This window comes from Mesoplodon bidens, assembly GCF_964165515.1.
Source record: "Mesoplodon bidens genome assembly, chromosome: 3".
NCBI lineage: Eukaryota > Metazoa > Chordata > Mammalia > Artiodactyla > Ziphiidae > Mesoplodon > Mesoplodon bidens.
The window spans coordinates 161847366-161859718 of NC_138178.1; positions in this window are offsets into that span (position 1 = coordinate 161847366).

Sequence of the window (12353 nt, forward strand, 5' to 3'; positions counted from 1 at the left end):
TGTTTCAAAACAAAATAAATCTTTGTAACTTTGTACACCTACATGGGTAATTTTTTTCCTATCTATCAGTTCATCAATCTGTGTTCAGCTAAGTCTAATCTTATCTTTAACTCCTCTGTTGAGTTCACGATATCAAAGGCCATGTATTTAGTAAATATTCTAGTATATTTTAAATAATTTTTCTTGTATTTTTACCCCTTTTGTCCACTTTCTTCCAGTCTTGCTTTTACTTTTGGAATTATTTTTCATTTTTTTCCAGATTCTCCTGTAATGTAAATTTATTTTGTGCTCTATTTTATGTTACATCTGTTATCTCAGTTTCATATACATTATTTCCTAATGTTTTTGTTGTTTGATTTTGAGCTCACTTATTTTTTTTCCTGAGTTTTTTTCTAGGAAATTTCCATCAGCCATAGGTTGTGGAATTATTCCTACATAGTAGCTTTGAACATTTCTTTTTGATCCAGTGTTATCTTTACATTTATTTTGTGGCTTGGAATTTCCACTTCCTCAGAACAATATAAATCTAGAATTGATACATAAATGTGCAAACCTATCTTTTTTGTTGTTCTCATTAGATACTTCTTTTTTCCTTTTCCATCTAGGATTCAAAGCAAATTCTTGTAGATTCAATGGCTTAAGAGCAGAGTTTTTCCTGAGTGGACAGTGAAACAGCCAGTGCAAAGCCTTTGAAGATTTGTTATACAAATGAACAATGTGACTTCTGCTTTAGATATGAGAGGTGTCAGTTACATATTGTCCATATTGGCATACAACTAAATATATCAATTACCAGGTGATAAGGGGGTGAGGGATAAATTGGGAGACTGGGATTGACATAGCCACACAACTGTATATAAAATAGATAACTAATAAGAACTTACTATATAGCACAGGGAACTCTACTCAATGCTTTGTAATGGCCTATGTTAATGGAAATATAGGAAAGAATCTGAAAAAAGAGTGGATATATGTATACGTATAACTGATATGTATACGTATTCACTGTGCTGTACATCTGAAACTAACACAACATTGTAAATCAACTATATTCAAGTAAATTTTTTTAAAAATAACAAATTACCGTTGTATTGTTCAGTTCAGCAAACCAATAAAGTTCCTTGAACTCTGAAAAAATTATGAGTTAAATTAATAAAAAACTTATTAATATATGTGAAGAACTCAGATGTTTGAGTGTATGGTAGATCTAGTGCTTTTGAATATGTAGGCATAACCCAGACATGATTTTAAATGTAAACTCTTTGTTATTTTTGTTTCTATTCCAAGTGTGGAATTTTAATTTTTCATCTCTTTTGTTTGTTGTGAAGCTTGGTTAGTATTCTTATCATACATAATTGAAGTGTAAATGTCACAGTATTTCTTTAAAAACAAATGCCAATTAAAATGAGAGATGTTGGCAACAGGAACAAGCTCACTTCATTTATTGTAACACGTTCTGACCTTTTCATTATTTTGGTGGTAATTATTCCATGTTTTTGCAACCAACAAAAACTCAGATAGATTCTTTGATACTGTTCTCTCATTTGATTCAGAGTTTACACTTTCCTTTCCCTTGTTCTCCTAAGGATCACTGGTGAATTTCTTAGCTATACTTCTAAGGTTTATTTTACTAACAGTTAATTTATAGGTCTGATCATTTAATTCCAGAAAAAAATAACAAGTTTAATGGTTTAAGTTCTCTATCTGAATTATCCATTTACTTCTATTAAAGCTTATTTTGATATTTATATTGTTGGGTTTTTATTGGTGATTCTCGTTTCTCTCTTGTAGCACATGATGAAGAACTCCTTAAGGTAAAAGATAATATATTCATCTTGCTATCTTCAGCATCTAGTGCATTCACTAGGACAGAGAGTTGTGTTTTTTTTTTTTATTAGTGAACTTGTGCATACATCTGAAGACTTCTATTTAACAGCTTGTACAATGTTACTGGAGGTTACTAGAAAGTAGTCAAGGTGTTTTATAGTTTTTGCATTGCCTGCAGCCTTAATGAAGTATTTTGCCTACAAATTTAAGTAAAATAGAATTACTTAAAATACTTTTTGATTTTACACTTGTTCTTAGCCTGACAATAGATAGTTATTTTGATGCATGTTAGTTTGGGTAGAACTAGTCAGTATATTATATATTTAAAGCAGCAAAACTCAGAAGAACAAACAAACATGAGTCAACTCCTAACAAACAATTCTATTGTTTCTGTGTATAGATAAAAGTTTGCTTCAATTTATTTTGCTGATTTAATAGTTACTGTTTAACTGTAAGGAACCTTGGAAATGGGGTCAGTCCAAATCTAGAATAACAACAACAACAACAAACAGTTGGCACAGAGAATTAGTACAATTTGTGATTTCCACATGCACTATTTGGGAAAGATGGCACAGAGATATTCATCTCTAAGCCAAGTGGAAAGTCAGTCGAAAGTCATTAGTTATCCATTCTAATAACAAGGCAAAGTGCAGTTAAGTTAAATCAGGAGAGAAGGAAGGAACAACAGATGATTACATCAGTGGATATAACTGATAATGTGTGTGTGTGTCTGTGTGTCTAGAGATGTGTGTGGGTCTGCGTGTGTATATATATATATATATATATATATATATATATATATATATATATATACATACATACATATCCAGAAATAAGAACCAGACTAAATGATGTACCAATGGCTGTAATATTACAGAAGCTGTGAGTAATGAATTGGCAGGTGCTTATCTAATAAGATTTATGCTGTAAATAACTCAGCCACAGAAAAACTACAAGGACTGAGAAACGACACCCAAGGAAGAAACAGAGGTATGGTGCACATGTGGAAAATGCAACTCTCTGATTAGAGCTTAGGAGAAAAATCATGAGATCGCTACCCAGTAAATGACGACTTTCATAAATAAGTTGGGGAGAAAACTTTGCTATAGTCAAAGATGTGTTTAGAAGCACAGATATGACCTGAGAGGACCCAGAGTCCTATTTAAGGCTGTGACCATCTACGGCCAGTAGAATTGGATCTGAGTGAGGTTTGGGCTTCCTTTGGCTCTCCTCCACACAAAACGTGGGAAGGACCTCAATACCAGGTAGAGGCCTATAACACTTAGTCTAACAGGGTATTTTCGTTTTATTATTCTTTCCTTCTGACTGGGATAAATCTCACAACTCATCAAAGGAAGACATGAAAATTCATAGAGATCCCAGTTGAGAATCTAAGCCCAGACACTGAATTTTGGTTTTTGCAGCTTTACATCAACCTACTCTTAGAACATGAATGAGTGAACAAAGGAAGTTTCAGTGATTCCAGTTTGTTACCATATCTTGGGTCAGTTCATGAGCATTTTGACACGAGTCATTTCATGTTCAACAAACTATTCCCTCCTCTTTAAGCTCAAACTAAATACAAGTTAAACCTCATGGTGATGATGCAATTACCTTAGGCTGGAGTAGGCAAATGTAATAATGATGTCAATTATTTTCATGATTTAATCATTATCTACATACATTGTTACATATTTCTAATAGTCAAACAATAATTTAGAAACTATTGGACATTTATATAATACATTTCTCTTTAAAAAGGGAGTTGGCAAACTTTTTTACTGTAAAGACACCAATAGTAAATACTTTGGCTTTGTAGCAATATGATCTCCATGGCAACTACTCAACTCCACCATTTTAATGAGAAAGCAACTATAGAGAAAGTGCAAATCAATCAGAAGTGTTGTGTTACAATAAAACTTTATTTACAAAAACAGGTGGTGAGCTGGATTTGGCTAAGGGCCATACTTTACCAACCTTTGTCTTAAATAATTACTAAAATAAGCCATTTCCATCCACAGTCTTGAAACCCTTTGCATTTCTGTGTAACCTTTCACAGCACTGTTTTTTCTAAGGTCATAGCTACTTTTAGGTTAATACTCATTCTCCCAGCACCAGGAAAGGCTTAAGAAAAATCACTGAAGCTGTCTACTCCAGACCATGTGTGTCTTCACAGTTTCCCCATCAGAAGTAAGAAGGAGGGGGATCCCACACTGGATCTAATAAGGAAATAAGAAAGGAGAAGGGGCATTCGGACACCACTGCATGTTCCCACTTCTAATGAAACCACCTGATTTAAGTGGAAAGAATTGCCTTTAGTAGTCATAAATACTAGCATAAATTACTATTAAGCTTTCCATCTCTCATTCTTGTGATGTGTTCTGTAACATAAATGTATCACTTACATAAATAATGATCAAATAACATAAAATTTTATTAAAAATAAATAAGTCCATTATTAACAAAAGAGATCTAAGGAAAAATGTAGTTTGTACAAATTCTTCTGGATGGTCCATTTGATTGTGGTTATTAACAGAAACATCTTTGATGATGAGACCCTAAGTATATAATTGTACTTAGCACGCAGACAGATACACTGCTAAGAGCTAAGGGATATAAGAATTCAAACCACATGAAATTGCTGTTTGTAAGTCACAAAACAAGAAAATATCAGCAATTTCATGAGCCTAAAAAAACCAGTGAAGAAGATTGTCATTGACTCTTTCCCCAGGGAGTGGGGACAAGTAATCACAAGTACAATTAATGTATGAATTAATGTCACCAGTAGGGAAATGTAGGGTGAAATAGAAGTTTAGAATGGCAGGATCTAACAAGTGCAGGATATCAGGGAAGGCATCCTGAGTAGGAGCCATTTAAATAGAGACCAACAAGACAAATAAGATTTAGAAAAACAAAGATGAAGAGAAGAAGAAAGGGCAGGAAGGGCTACAGCAAATGTCATTAGCCTTGAGAGTCAGTTACCTCCAGGCTCAGAGGCAGGAGAGGATTTGGAAACCTTTGGTAATGGATAATATGATTTCAAGGAATTCCTTCATATGTATGTATGTTATATATATATATATATATATATATATATATATATATATAGTAATGTATATATATTTATATATGTATATTTTCCCCAAAAACATCTTAGTGTTTGTAGAGCCAGGTCTGAAAGGCTGCATTAAATCTCCAGCACTATGAGAAGTGTTGGTCAAAAGCAAAAACTCATAGCCCCTTCTGGTTAATCTAGAAACTTTGAACATGGAAATTGATTGATAAATCTGCAAGGGGATGCACCTCCAAAGTACCCTTCAAAATCTTGGCTTCTGATCAAGAATTCTATCTCTTCTGCCCTGATCTATTATTACAATATAATGAAAACTTTCTTCTCTGACATTCTACCAACACTATGTTCATGGTACCACCAATTTACACTTTCCTCCTTCCCTTCTTTTGTCTGAAGAGTATATTTAAATATTCTAGTTTGTAGGTGCACCTGAGAATCAAAGTGCATTCAGAATGTGCCCTTATGTAGAACACTCATTGTGAGTCCTTGATTCCCTCTTTGTGAAGACCTAATGAGCACTGGAGCATTGAACGCAGTGTTAGTTCTGTCCAGGTGTGGGGTCTTCCTCAAGCCTGCAGAACAGCTCTTATGAACTATTTTCATTGTATGTGTTTGCCAATAATTTTCAGAGAGTAAATGCCTATGTGCATAATATAACCTGGTAGTGATGTGTGGATGTGGTTAGCTAACGCTCTCCCACAAAATTTCTGGTAGCTACCATTTACCAACAGTAATCTAAGAGGTGTGCATTAGTAAATTGAATCAAGGGCAGTTGAGAACAATGTGATATCTGTGATGACAGTGTGCTGTATACTGAAAGTTTGGGCAAAGAAGTGTCATACCTCTGTCATCCTTTCAAAACTAAGCATTGCAAAATATTTTTAAAGCATCTTTACTTTGTAGGAATGAATTATAGCAACTCCTAACTTTTAATTTTCACTTTTACAGTTTCACAGAGCCCCTTTACACACATTCCTTCATTTGATTCTTGCAGTGAGGTTGCCATTGTCAGTCACAGACTCTGGCATTTAGTTAAGGAAGAGCCATACACAAAGATGCAGTAATTTGCAGTTAACCCCACACCTCTCCTTGACTCCTACTCCTATCCAGTCCTCCAAAACCTGTTTAGGAATAAGGGCTTGATGTGAGACGCCTCTCTCTTGGCAACAGTACCTATTGACATTGTGTTGCTTTGGGTTAAAAAAAATACAGAGAGATGAGACAGGACATCTGTCATCACATTGTCCACTGATGAAGGGAAGTGATATCCACTCTGAGGTTAAATCAAGGGCAACTTATGTCTATTTGTTTCCCGGAAGTTCAGGCATTGAGGGAGCTGTTATTCTATTTCAATCAAACACCTGCATTTACTTGCTTTGGATAATGAGGAAAAATGGGCTCCCTTAAATATAGCCCTTTGCTATAAATAGACAATCCATCTTAAATTTAATTATTGTCATTGTCAAAGTGTAGACTTGGAGAGGCAGAGCAGTGTTGCAGAAATATTCCCTGACTGGACGTAGGCACCTGGTTCTAATCTCAGCTCTGGTACTCATTAAGTGTGTGGCCCGGGTTGATTAATTTCACATCTTCAGGCCCCTCTGTTCTCTGGAGCATCCATTTTCTAACTTTAATGGTTTTCAGTGCATCTTGCTTTTCCATTCTTACTGAGGCTGCCTTTACTCCAGACTTCATCTTTTCTTACTTGGATTATTATAAGAAACTTCTTTCTGATTGCCATTTTCCCAGTCTCACCTCTTTAAGCACCCCAACCTCTGTTAAATCTACTTTTTATGTTCTGTCAGAAGCAGCTTATGAAAACCTAAATCTCATACTATCACTCCCTCAATTAAAGTCTTCCAAGGCTTTCCCTTAGTTTTCACATGAAGGTCCAACTCTTTAGCTTGGCATAAAGAGAACTGCAGGAGTGGGGATGCCTGTTTATTGCCCATTCTCAGGAAGTTTCCTACAGTCCAATCATTCCAAAACTATGATACTTTCCTGAATATGCCCATTGTATTCAGCTCTGTATTTTATCCTTTTGTGTGTTATATTACCCTCTGACGTCCTGCATTTTCACTTGGATCACACCTTCTTGTCATTCTCCAACAGGCTCAGACATTGCCTCCTTCTGGAAGTCTTCCTTAGCATTCCCAGTCTGGATCCTGTTCTGCCTATTTGCAGATGTCACACTCTGAGAGACAATCCATCATAAGGCTTTGCAGTGGACTTCAATGACTACTATTTCCCTTTCTGCTTCAGGCCACTCCTAATAAATTGTGAGGTTTTCTGAGGGGAAAACCCGTGCTTTCATTTCTATTTCTTCTGCAAAGCACCTGATAAGTGGCTGGTGTGCAATAAATGAAAACAAGATGAATAGATAAGAAAACTGAACTCTACTAGTTCATCTATTTGTGACATTCCATGAATGTATAAACATTCTAAATCATTTTGCATTCTAGAAAGTCACTGGTATGGTGTTTTATCTTCCCCTTTGATCCAAAAAAAAAAAGTGTGAATTAAATAATCTTTGCAGAATAGAGAAAATGCTAAATCCTAAATCTACACCTGATATCAAGTGACAGCCAACACCACCGCCCCACACCAACCCCCTAGAGTTATATCCAATGTCCAGAAGAGTCACATTGCACAAGGATGTAGGTTAATACGTGCCAGTTGAAGTTCAGTGAAGATAAAAAGTAGAGAAATGAGCTTGAGAGCAAAGATGAAAATGAGAAACTAATAAATGGAAAATAGTTTGGGCTGACCAAAAAATAGATTTATGAACTATCCATTAAACACTTTTTTCTCAAAGTCAACAATAAACAAAATTTTTAAAAAAGAGAGTGAAAGCATGAAAGATGATCCCATATTTTAATACAATGTTTGGAAAACAAAGATGCTAGAATTTAATCTGTTATAAGAAATAGATTTACACAGTGGTAAGAAGAAAGGAGTAAGTAATTTGGAAGTTAAGCAATGTGATTTCTGTTCCTAGATTTACTGGTAACTGCTGTGTGACTCTGTTGGTTCCTTCATGTCTCTGGGCTTTATCTTTACTTGGCCATAGATTAAGGCAGTTGATTTATGGAATTCTGATTTCCTAATTTCACAGATTATCATTTTGTGAACCTGTAAACACCATGTAGCAGTAAACAATGAATCTAGGCACCTACATAGAGAATGGTTGATTCTCTCTCATGAAAAGAGATGGAGGAGTCAGGGTAGGACAGGACCCAAAGGATGTTTGGGGAAGAAGATTGAGAATATAAACCACAGTTATTTGGGGATGCAGACACACTTCTTATGAAGGAAATCTAGCTAGCTTCCAAAAGGAATGGGCTGGGAATTAACAAAGGAAGCCAAGACCCCACAAACCCCATCCTCCTTCTAGTCCCTCAGAAGTCATGAGCCTGACCAAGAATCATGAATCTTTCCCTTGATACAAAATCCTATGATTTGGTACCTGGTAGAAACCTTATGGATCATCTGGTGCAATTCTCTTGTTTGATTCATCTAAGGCCCAAAAAGTTAAGTGAATTGCATAATCTCACAAGCAGGTTGCTCTGTTTCTTAAGGGCACCTTTTCTCCTGCCCTCTGCCTGTTCCTACTGGTGGCTATTTTCCCCACCTCATACCTCCCCAAACACCTGTACCTTTCCATTACTCCTTCTGAAAGGGAACAGAATGAGTTCTTGGAAATCTTAGATGGCAAATTTAAACTCCATGCCCCCAACTTATCTTATTTAAATTGCTTTGATCAACTCTCTCTCTCCCTTAAAGATATCAACTTATACAGCACAGTCTTTACTCAGCATACAGAAGAAATTAATATTTTGCAGAATTAAATTTCTCAGCCCTTTTGTGGCCACAATTTTTATTTGCGAAGACCTTTTTTTTTTTTAAATAAGGTAATAGATTATTTGATTTGAACATGCCAAAAGACTGATCTTTTTTCTTCCCAGGATTATAGATAAACATTAATTCTCATGTTAAAATCTAAACATAATAATGGAAACTACAGTCATTGGTAGAATAACATCATTTGAGCCATCACTAAATTATCTATTTGTGCTACATGTTCTCTTAAATACTTTTTCAGTCTAGCTTATTGTAAGCTTCTCACCATCTGTGGTGTATGCCTCCCTTTAACAAACTGTTCTCTTTCTGGTTTTCTGCTTTTGAGTATTTGAATGCTGTCAGAGCAAGAAGTTCTGATTTCCCATCAGTTCAACTTACTACAATAAACAGCTATGAATGAGATGCACAAACTTTTGTGTGATGTTCCTTGTACTACTAAGAGGCATGTTTTCTTTCTTTTTTTTTTTTTTTGCGGTATGTGGGCCTCGCACTGTTGTGGCCTCTCCCGTTGCGGAGCACAGGCTCTGGATGCGCAGGCTCAGTGGCCATGGCTTACGGGTCCAGCCGCTCTGCGGCATGTGGGATCTTCCCGGACCAGGGCACGAACCCGTGTCCCCTGCATCGGCAGGCGGGCTCTCAACCACTGCGCCACCAGGGAAGCCCGAGGCATGTTTTCTTGATCTCCACTTTTTAATAAAAATGTAAACAAGAATAAATAAATAAGAGTACCTACTTATTATCAAGTTGTTTCATGTTCTAAGCGCATAATAAGAAGAAACAGAGTTGGTGATATGTTCAGTATTTGCCTTAGAATAATAAGTAAATTGAAGTCTAAGATGAAACAAACAAAATGAAAGCAAAAAGGTAATAGAACAAGTAGGAAGAAAGTAAAAGATGAACAAAAATGTGAATAAAAAACCTAATGTAGTCTTACAGGATGATGTTCACTCCCTGAATTAACCTCCTTGGGGATGTCGCTCCCACACCTACAACCTGCTTGAATGAGCAATTTTTCATTCTATTTTTCATGTGTGCAAGGAAAAAGAAGTTGCTTTATTTCTACAGTTTCTTAGTTATATTTGAGTCCATCTGTTTGTGGCTCTGTAGCACTCTGTTTATCTCAACACTTATACACCCATAAAGCTAGGAGAAATGATTTGTAAATAAAGACTTAAATATTTTAACAGGCTACCCCAAAATGCTTCTGAACAAGTGTTACTGTAGTAGGATAGTCATGTAGCAGGCTTTAGTTTTTCATTTGTTAAATAAATTATCATATATTACTTTATGTTACATTGTTAAAGAATACAGTATAACAATTGAAATTAGACACTGCAATCTAGGGGTGGTTTAAATGTTATTTTTAAATTAACTTTATTACATACTTTTACTAGAACTTTAACAGAATTCACTTCTAGTTGATTCTGAATTATTTTAATAATAAAAATCCTATTTAATTGCAAAGCACAAGTTATTTTAAACTTTCCTTTGGAGGAAAGAAATCTCGGCTGCTAAATTAATATTGCTATTACAGAGAATTTGCTGAGAAAGACAATAATGTTGAGGTTTTTACATGGTCTGTGATCACCAAAAAACTTCATCTCTGGACATAACTACTAAAAACCATCTGACAATTTAGACCGAGTCCACAGGAGATTCATACTTTCATTCTATTCGGGATGCTAAATGAATTAATGATATGGTAATGTTTCAAGGGGAACATTAGCACTACGTTAAGGACCAGTGTTGAGGAATATAATTAATATGTAGTGAGTAGTTCCAAATTCATGTTATCAGCTCCCTTTTTAAAGAGATCACTGCACATTCGATAGTGTATTTGCTTCTGTATGCAACTGGAAGTGTATTGTGAATACATCTTCCATTCCAGAGATGTTTATCACAACTTTGTTGAAAGAATGCAGGAATATTTAAAATTAAATCTTGGTTTTGCCAGTTGCAAATTGTGCTATCTTTCACAAGTTACTTAACATCTGGGAGTCTGAGGCACCATTTGTAACATGAGGTCCAGCACAGCTATTTTGCAGGATTTCTTTGAGAATTAGTGTAAATAAATACAAGTACATAGAACAGTGCTTGAGAGGTAATAGATATTTTAAAAGCCCTATTTCTTTTTCTGTAATTACTATTGTTCTTTCAAAGTGCATCTAAATTAGCTTGATTTACATGCATCATATTTTTGTATTGAATTGTGTCATTCAGGGGAGAATATATAATAATTATTTACATTTTTATATTATTATGTGGCTTACAAAGCATTTTCACAATGTTTGTGTAAAGAATTTTATACTCTGTTGCTTATTATTGCTTACTTTGGTAAAGTAAATTTTATATCAGAGGATAGAAAACTCTGAGGGATTTTTAATTTTCCCAAATTAAAGCAAAGTTATATGAATATCAGTTATTATATGTATTTTATTGATAAAAAAATTACTTCATGAAAATGAAAGTATTCACTTATATATATATATATATATATATATATATATATTTTTTTTTTCTTTTTGCGGTATGCGGGCCTCTCACTGTTGTGGCCTCTCCCGTTGCGGAGCACAGGCTCCGGACGTGCAGGCCCAGAGGCCATGGCTCACGGGCCCAGCTGCTCCGCGGCATATGGGATCCTCCCAGACCGGGGCACGAACCCGTATCCCCTGCATCGGCAGGCGGACTCTCAACCACTGCGCCACCAGGGAGGCCCACTTATATATTTTTTAATGTTGGAAAGATTTGACCTGGGTATTGAAATGTACACATTTCCTAAAATAGCTATTCTCTCAGAACTTTTCTTTAAGATCTAGTACATAGGTAAATAATCAGGGTCTGCCACCTGATAGAAATTTAATCACTTTTTAAAAGGAATTTTAAACTTAATCCCATATATTGTGGTTGATAATAATTGTATTTGCACAAAATTACTTTCAATTTTTTATTTCAATGTTTCTAAATATTTTCAATTCTTAAATCCTTAAGTGAAGCCCTTTGTGTTGATGGGCACAATAGGAAATTTAATTTTATGTTCCTCCTTTATAGGTGGTTTATTTGACTCTCAATATATCTACCAACCACCTCTTCCTCTCCCTGGACTAATTTTAATCCTGACCATTTTACACACAATCATTCCCATATGTCTCTTCACTCAAGGACTACCAACTCCACTGTCAATGCCTTTCAAATGATTATGAAGGGACTGTAGACCGTCATAAATGTTCAAAACTGGAAACATTGACTTAACATTGATGCCACTTCAAACCACACTTTGTCTTCTTCAAATTCTGGTACTCTTCTCCCTCTAGCCTGGATTTCTAGTCTTGAATTATCAAAATACTCAGAGCAGAGACATTTTGCAGTGGTTTCCAAATTTTGCAGTGCTGCTTCTAACTACCTGACTTGGAGTTATCTGTGATGCTTTTTAAAAAAATTGCATTTCTTGGTCACACTGCCACGACCTGAATCAGAATCTCTAAGGTAGTTTGAATTTGCATATTTGGTGAGCTCATGTGTTTTTATTATGCACACTCAACATGGGAACCACTGAGATGAGGGGATGCACTTTGTAAACAAGTTTTCACCAACC